We start from the raw sequence: 7,099 nt of genomic DNA, 5'->3' as shown, positions 1-7,099 counted from the left end.
AATTCTCCTGCTCTCTGAGACTTTTCGAAAAAGTCTCTAACTCAAAATTCTAATGTACCTACCTAGAGAGTTGCCCAGGAAATGTCAGCAGAAGAATCCTAGTCTAATTCTGGGATAACTATACCATTGACCCATCCCCAAATCTCCACACTGATCCCAGCCTGACTATTTACTTGACTGCCTGACTACCCACCAAACTGATCTGACTAGCCATTGACCTGGCAACCCCACCCAATCTGACCTGGCCCCAGATCAGAAACCACTCAACCAAACTGCCACCTACTACCATCTTCACATGACCCTCTACCACTGGTCAGTGCTGTAAAATGTAACTGAGGTTTCTGATCTGATTTAACTCTCTGGTCCCTGTTTTGATTCTTGTACTGAAGCTTCCTCTGGCTGCTGCCTCAGAAGTCACACCCTTTTGAACAAAACCAGGCATATGCACAATTCTCTGACCGATCAGCGGCTGATCCAGTGTTGGGATAGAAGATTTGGACCAATATGAATAACTGTAAGCTCCTGAACATCTTTCACATATGAGGCATTTGTGGGCAAAATTGCTTCATGTTCATGAAAGAAAACATTAATGGGTTTCCATCAGTAGGGATTTCTATTTCATTTTTTGTGTCAATCCTTAAGGAAGCCTAATATTTGAGCGGGTTAGTTTTAGGAACTGGTTTAAGATCAAGCATATTTTACAAGTTTGTCACAATGCTTTGCATGGACATAGAGGAAGTCTTGTGAAAGTTAAACCCTAAACAAATACATACTATAATGCTAATTGTTAATAAATGCCTGTTATTAAGCTGGATCAGTAACTGGCACTGCATCCATAAGCATCCACTCCCTCCACCACCGACGCTCAGTAGCAGCAGTGTGTACTATCTACAGGATGCACGGCAGAAATTCACCAAAGACCCTCAGACAGCACATTCCAAACCCACAACCACTTCCATCTCAAAGGACAAGTGCAGCAGATACATGGGAACACCACCATCTTCAAGTTCCCCTCCAAGCCTCTCACCATCCTGACTTGGAAATATATCACCTTTCCTTCACTATCACTGGGTCAAAATCCTAGAATTCCCTCCCTAAGGGCATTGTGGGTCAACCTACAGCAGGAGGACTGCAGCAGGTCAAGAAGGCAGCTCACCACCAACTTCTCAAGGGCAACTAGGGATGGGCAAGAAATGCTGGCCAGCCAGCAACGCCCACATCCCACAAAATGGATAAAAAAAGGTAATATTTCTGAAGGTGGTTCTCAAAAAACCAAAGGATCTACCAAAAGCTTTGCCCTATATTTTTCCTCCACACCCTGGCAGCTACATTTAGTCTTTCTATTTTATTCACATGGCACATGTTTTGGCACATGGTTACCTTTTAATAGCAAGATTGAGTAAAGTGATGAACTTTTGAATATTTATACAGAGCTAATGAAGTCCTTCATTGAGTCCATCATTAATACATATAATAGAAAATCTTATATTCTAAGAGAGATTGAGAAGTAACAGCTTTTATATTAACTGTCAGTGCTAATTTCCTTTAAAAGCAATTCACTATGTCTACAGGGCTAATGTGAAACTGCAAACATACAAAGAAAGTGTGGTTCTCACTTGCTGTTTAATAATGTCCACCCTTACCAGCTCTTTGTGTAGCTTTACTTAATGTGACTGCACACTGTGACCCAGCATGATCAGCTCAAAGTTTCTCCAATGATCCCAAAGTGAAACTTCAATTGTTTCTTTTCTAACCATTCCTTTAGCAGATGTCAAACACACTTTAATAACTGAAAGTACCCAGCGGTTCAAAAATTTCATTAGTTAGACAGAAATAAAAGGGGACATTTCATCAATAGCTTGATATTGGTGGGCTTTTTGTCAATTTGACCCATATCTAATTAGATTATTGTTGCAAGTGAGACAACTGTTTCTACAGCGACCTAATGTTCTGCCTATTATGTCCACATGATCTATAACCTTTTAAAATACTAGTGCGGGGAAGGAGAATACTCCATGGTAGCCCCGAGTCATAGATTCCTAACAGGTGGCAGACTTTCACTTAGCAACATTTGTTACAGAATCCCAATGTTGAGTATATTGGAAAATATCAGGGGGCACTGTTTCCAGGGGAAATAAGTAAAGAGAATGTAAGAAGGCATAATCAGCATAAATACATGCAGCTGGTGTGGGTTTATGAACTTGGAGAGATCCACAGCGCACAGGACACTAGGTTTACAATCATTTGTTATTACCCGCAGCGCCACCTTATGACCTTCCTAAAATAAAGCAGCTGAACAAAAGACTGGAAGAACACATTCAAGAAAGTAAAAGTGTTCTTTTTTCCCTAAAATCAGGTCACCGTTGTCTTTGGATATTAAACTCACCGTAGAGTTAACAAAGGTGTAGTTATGGTGAAAGTGTTAATTGTGATTTAAGACTTGTACTTTCCCTGAAATCTGTTTGGGAAAATCAACCAAAGAAAAAGGACGTTGTGAAAGTCTATTATAGGGAATTCCAAAAGTATTTCTGGCATTGGGGAAACTATGTTAATCTGCTCTTAAGTAATAAAATAAAATCCTGTGGTATACATAGCTTATTTTGAATCCAAGCATTCCAAGATTGAATGCTCACTCTGTAAATATATACAGATTTTAAAAGGAAACATCCAGTATATTTTCATCTCCACCAGCTTTCCTTAAGTTACTCATTCTAAAACCATGGATATATTAGTATTGAGAAAATTAAATTCCAACTCCTAAGTAAAGCAATTTTGCAGTGAAGGTTAATTCAATACTGTAAAAATGGACCTCTTTAAACTAAAACTTTAAATTTGAACCACTGCTCATACTTGAATTGGTGCTCTTTCAAATCTGAAAGTAATCAGCAATAGGTGATCAATTTAAATGAAGTGCTTTCTAACTAATAAGATCCTTTTTCCTGAAAAGGTCATAATTATATTTTACTTCATGTTATCAACTTAGCTTATGATGACTTAGTTTGTAATAATATTTCACTGAAGTTGCGACTAATTCACAAAGTGGAATTAATCTTTAGCTCTATGCCTTTTTTTTAGAATTGTTTTTCAGCAAGTTATTTGGAAAAACAATCTTAAGCATTTTGTCAATAACATAACAAAGACATGCACACAAGCAAAGGCTTGTATACACATTCTGCCAAGGAATGTTGGCAGAAAACTGGTCTTGCGGATTCCACTTTGTCATGGAATCAGTGACAGAGTTTCACATTCAGAGAGTCATAGAGTCAGACAAGGACCGATGCTGCTGCTACACAATATCAAGGCACTCACTGGTACAGCTTTATGTGTAATAGGCTCTTGATTTAATGCTTTCATGTTTGTCATCAGATTTGGAAAGATAGGCCAAGGCTGTAGGTGAAATGATATGGTTTACAGCATTGGCTGGAGCTAACTCCACTAACAGGTGGTCACTGCCTGGGCAGAAAGGCAAGGGCGCGTGAATGTCAAAATCTAGGTGTTCTTAAAAACCTGCTAAAGATCTAAAGTTAAAGGCTCCTTCCAACTGTTGGAGCCATTAGTGTGGTGGGAAAGCACATCCCCAGACATGGTTTTCACTACGGTCGGGACCTTTGCTTTCTTCTGGTTTACTCATAGCGCTAGAGAGAGGAGGCTTTGATGGCTCTCCAACCTATGACTGGAAGGCTGCCCTCAAGTTCCTGCTAGGTTCAATACTCAATTAATGGCCAATCTCACACCAGAGAATAGTTCTGACAATAGCTTATGTTGGGCTTGAATTGGCCTAATGTTTGTTCTCCTTTGTGGACTGCTTTGTCAATTCCCATGGAAGCTCAGCCCCAAGATACTCATCCAGCCGCATCGCAGCATGAAGGAGCAGTCTGGTGTCTAAACGATCTGAAGAGTGACATAAGCCACACCGATTATGGTGACAAAAGAAACCCCTACAGATGCTGAAAATCAGAAACGCAGAATCAGAAATTGCTGGAAATACTCAGTAGGTCTGGCAGCATCTGTAAAGAGAGAGAGCAGGGCTAATGTTTTGGGATAGCAAGAACTGCAGATGCTGGAGTCAGAGATAACACAGTGTGGAGCTGGGGGAACACAGCAGGCCAGGCAGCATCAGAGGAACAGGAAAGTTGGTGTTTTGGGTCAGGACGGTCCAGACAAAAGACATCAACTTTCCTGCTCCTCTGATGCTGCGCTCCCCCAGTTCATAGAATCCCTACAGTGTGAAAACAGGCCCTTCAACCCAACAAGTCCACACCAAACATCCCACCCAGACCCATCTAATCTACACATCCCTGAACACTGTGGGCAATTTACCATGGCCAATCCATCTAACTTGCACATCTTTGGACTGTGGGAGGAAACCAGAGCACCCGGAGAAAACCCACATAGACACAAGGAGAATGTGCAAACTCCACACAGACAGTCGCCTGTGGGCAGAATCGAACCCAGGTTCCTGGTGCTGTGAGGCAGCAGTGCTAACCACTGGGCCACTGTGCCACCCAGTTCTATGCTTTGCTAATGTTTTGGAACCGGTTTTCTGGAGAAGGATCACTGGACCCGAAACTTTGTTTAATTGCAACAGATGCTGTCAAACCTGCTGAGTTTCTCCAGCGATTTCTGCTTTTGTTGCCAAAAATGTGATGACATGATATAAATCTGTGGGCAGAACAGTTTAGGAACTCAAAAGAGTGGTATGGGGAGCTGTTCAAATGCGAGGAAACAGGAGAAATATAGTTGCAATCGGGGATAGTATAGGCAGCAGCAAAGGCAACAGTTCTGTGCAGCCAGGATTGAGTGTCCCAAAGGCTGTGTTATCTGCCTGGTGGCTGGGTTCAGGATATCTCAACTGGAGGAACTTGGAATGGGAGGGGAAAGATCCAAGTAAAAACCGAAAGAAATACAAATGCTATAAATCAGGAATAAAAACAAAGTTGCTGAAAAAGCTCAGCAGGTCTGGCAGCATCTATGAAGGGAAAAAACAGAGTTAAAGTTTTGGGTCCGGTCACCCTTCCTCAGAAGGGGAAAGATCCAGTTGTGTTAGTGCATGTAGGTACCAACAATGTAGGTGGAATGAGGAAAGAGATTCTGCTGAGGAAATATGAGCAGCTAGGGGCTAAATTAGAAATAAGAACCAAGAGGTAATAATCTCTGCATTTCTACCAGAACCATGAGCAAATTGGCACAGGGTTAACAAGATTTGTGGCTCAAAGACTAGTGTGGGAGAAATGAATCTGATTTTGTGGGACATAGGCACCAGTACTGAGGAAGATGTAAGGAGGTAGATGTTGGATCATACAGTTTACATCTGACTCATCCAGAGACCAGAGTCCTGGCGAATCTTCTGTGCAGTTTTGCTCTCCTTATCTCAGGAAATAAATTATTGCCAAAGAAAGAGTGAACAAAGGTTCATCAGACTTGTTCCTCAGATGACAGGACTATGCTGTGAAGAGAGATTGGGTAAACTGGGAATGCATTTCCCAGGGCTTTGAAGAAAGAGAGTTCAAACCTAAAAAATCCTTAGACAGGGTTAAACAGGGTAAGTGCAGGGCTCTCGGGCTTGGACCCGAGAATCAGGGGAGCTGATTCCAAAATAAGAGGGATGCCAACTAGGTCCAAGATGAGGAAATTTTGTTTCGACCCAGATGGTTATGAACCTTTGGATTTCTCTCCAAAGATGGCTGGAATCTCAGTCTTTGAATATGTTTAAGGGAGAGATTGATAGATTTCTGATTACCAATGGCACATGGGCCTAGAGGGTTGAGGTGGGTAAAGAACATTGACCTGTTTGATCTGCCATGACTATATTGAACGAAAAGGCAGATTTTATGGGCAGAATGGCCTGTTCCTCTGCTCCTTTATCTACCTCAGCCATGCCACTTGGTTCCATGTGTCCATCCGTTTTTGGTCCCTAATCGGCCCTTCTCCTCCATTTAACACTCTTCTACTCTTGATGTGTTAATAGATGATTTTGGGATTCCTCCTTACATTGGTTGCCAGTTCTTTCTCATAATCCCTGTTTGCTTTTCAAATACCTTCCCTCTGAACCTTCTGAGCTCCTTTTGACTGTCAATTATATTTTCTACCTTACACTGCTCCAGGTTTGAAGTAGTCCCTCTGTTATAGGATGGATATTATTAAGCTGGGGAGGATTCAGAAGAGATTTACAATGTTGCTGAGTACAGAAGGTTTGAGTTATAAAGAAAGGCTGGAATAGGCTGGGATTTCTTTCACTGGACTGTGGGAAGTTGAGAAGTGACCTTAGAGACATTTATAAAATCGCGAGGGGTGTTGATAGGATTGATGGTGGGTCTGTTTTCCCTAGGATGGGGGATTTCAAGACTTGGGGGCATTTTTAAGGTGAGAAGAAAGGGATTTTAAAAAAAGATATGAAGGTCATTTTTTTACACAGAGGGTGATCTGTGTGTGGAATGAACTTCCAGAGGAAATGGTGGATGCAAGCACAATGTCCAAAAGATACTTAGATAAGTACATAAACAGGAAAGGTTTGGAGGTATATAGGCCGTGAGCAGTCAGGTAGGGTAGTTTAGTTTGGGATTATTGTTGTCATGGGCTTGTCAGATCAAAGGACCTGTCTCCCTGCTGTATGTCTCTATGTCTCTGTGTATCTATGTCTCTATGACTCAAGTGTGCAGCTGGGCTTCAATATAGAGACAGTTGGTGAGAATCCTGGTCTTTAAAAATAGCTTGTCAACACTCACACAATTGCCTGCCCAATCATAGGCAGCATGTAATCGAGAGTGAGGGATCTTGTTGTGTGACAGTAGTATCCCTACCTCTGACCCAGGAGGCCTGGGTTCAAGTCCCACCTGCTCCTGTGGTGCGTCAAAACATCTCTGAACAGATTGCTTAGACCTAGGATGGTGTAATTGTTAAGAAACCCAAATAATGGCTAATTATTTATGTAAATATAATGAGTGGCTAGCTGATTTCTGCTCCCACATACCTAGCATATTATGAAGGTGTACTCAGAAAGAAGATCAGGTAAATTATAGTCACCTGACATATTTTACATGTTTCCCTGCTGAGAACATACCCAGCATGTAAACTCTAACCTTTCATGTCTATATAGAGA

Source organism: Rhincodon typus, chromosome 5 (genome assembly GCF_021869965.1).
Source record: "Rhincodon typus isolate 14 chromosome 5, sRhiTyp1.1, whole genome shotgun sequence".
Classification (NCBI taxonomy): domain Eukaryota; kingdom Metazoa; phylum Chordata; class Chondrichthyes; order Orectolobiformes; family Rhincodontidae; genus Rhincodon; species Rhincodon typus.
The sequence above is the reverse complement of the archived record's forward strand: the minus strand, read 5'-3'. Positions refer to the sequence as shown.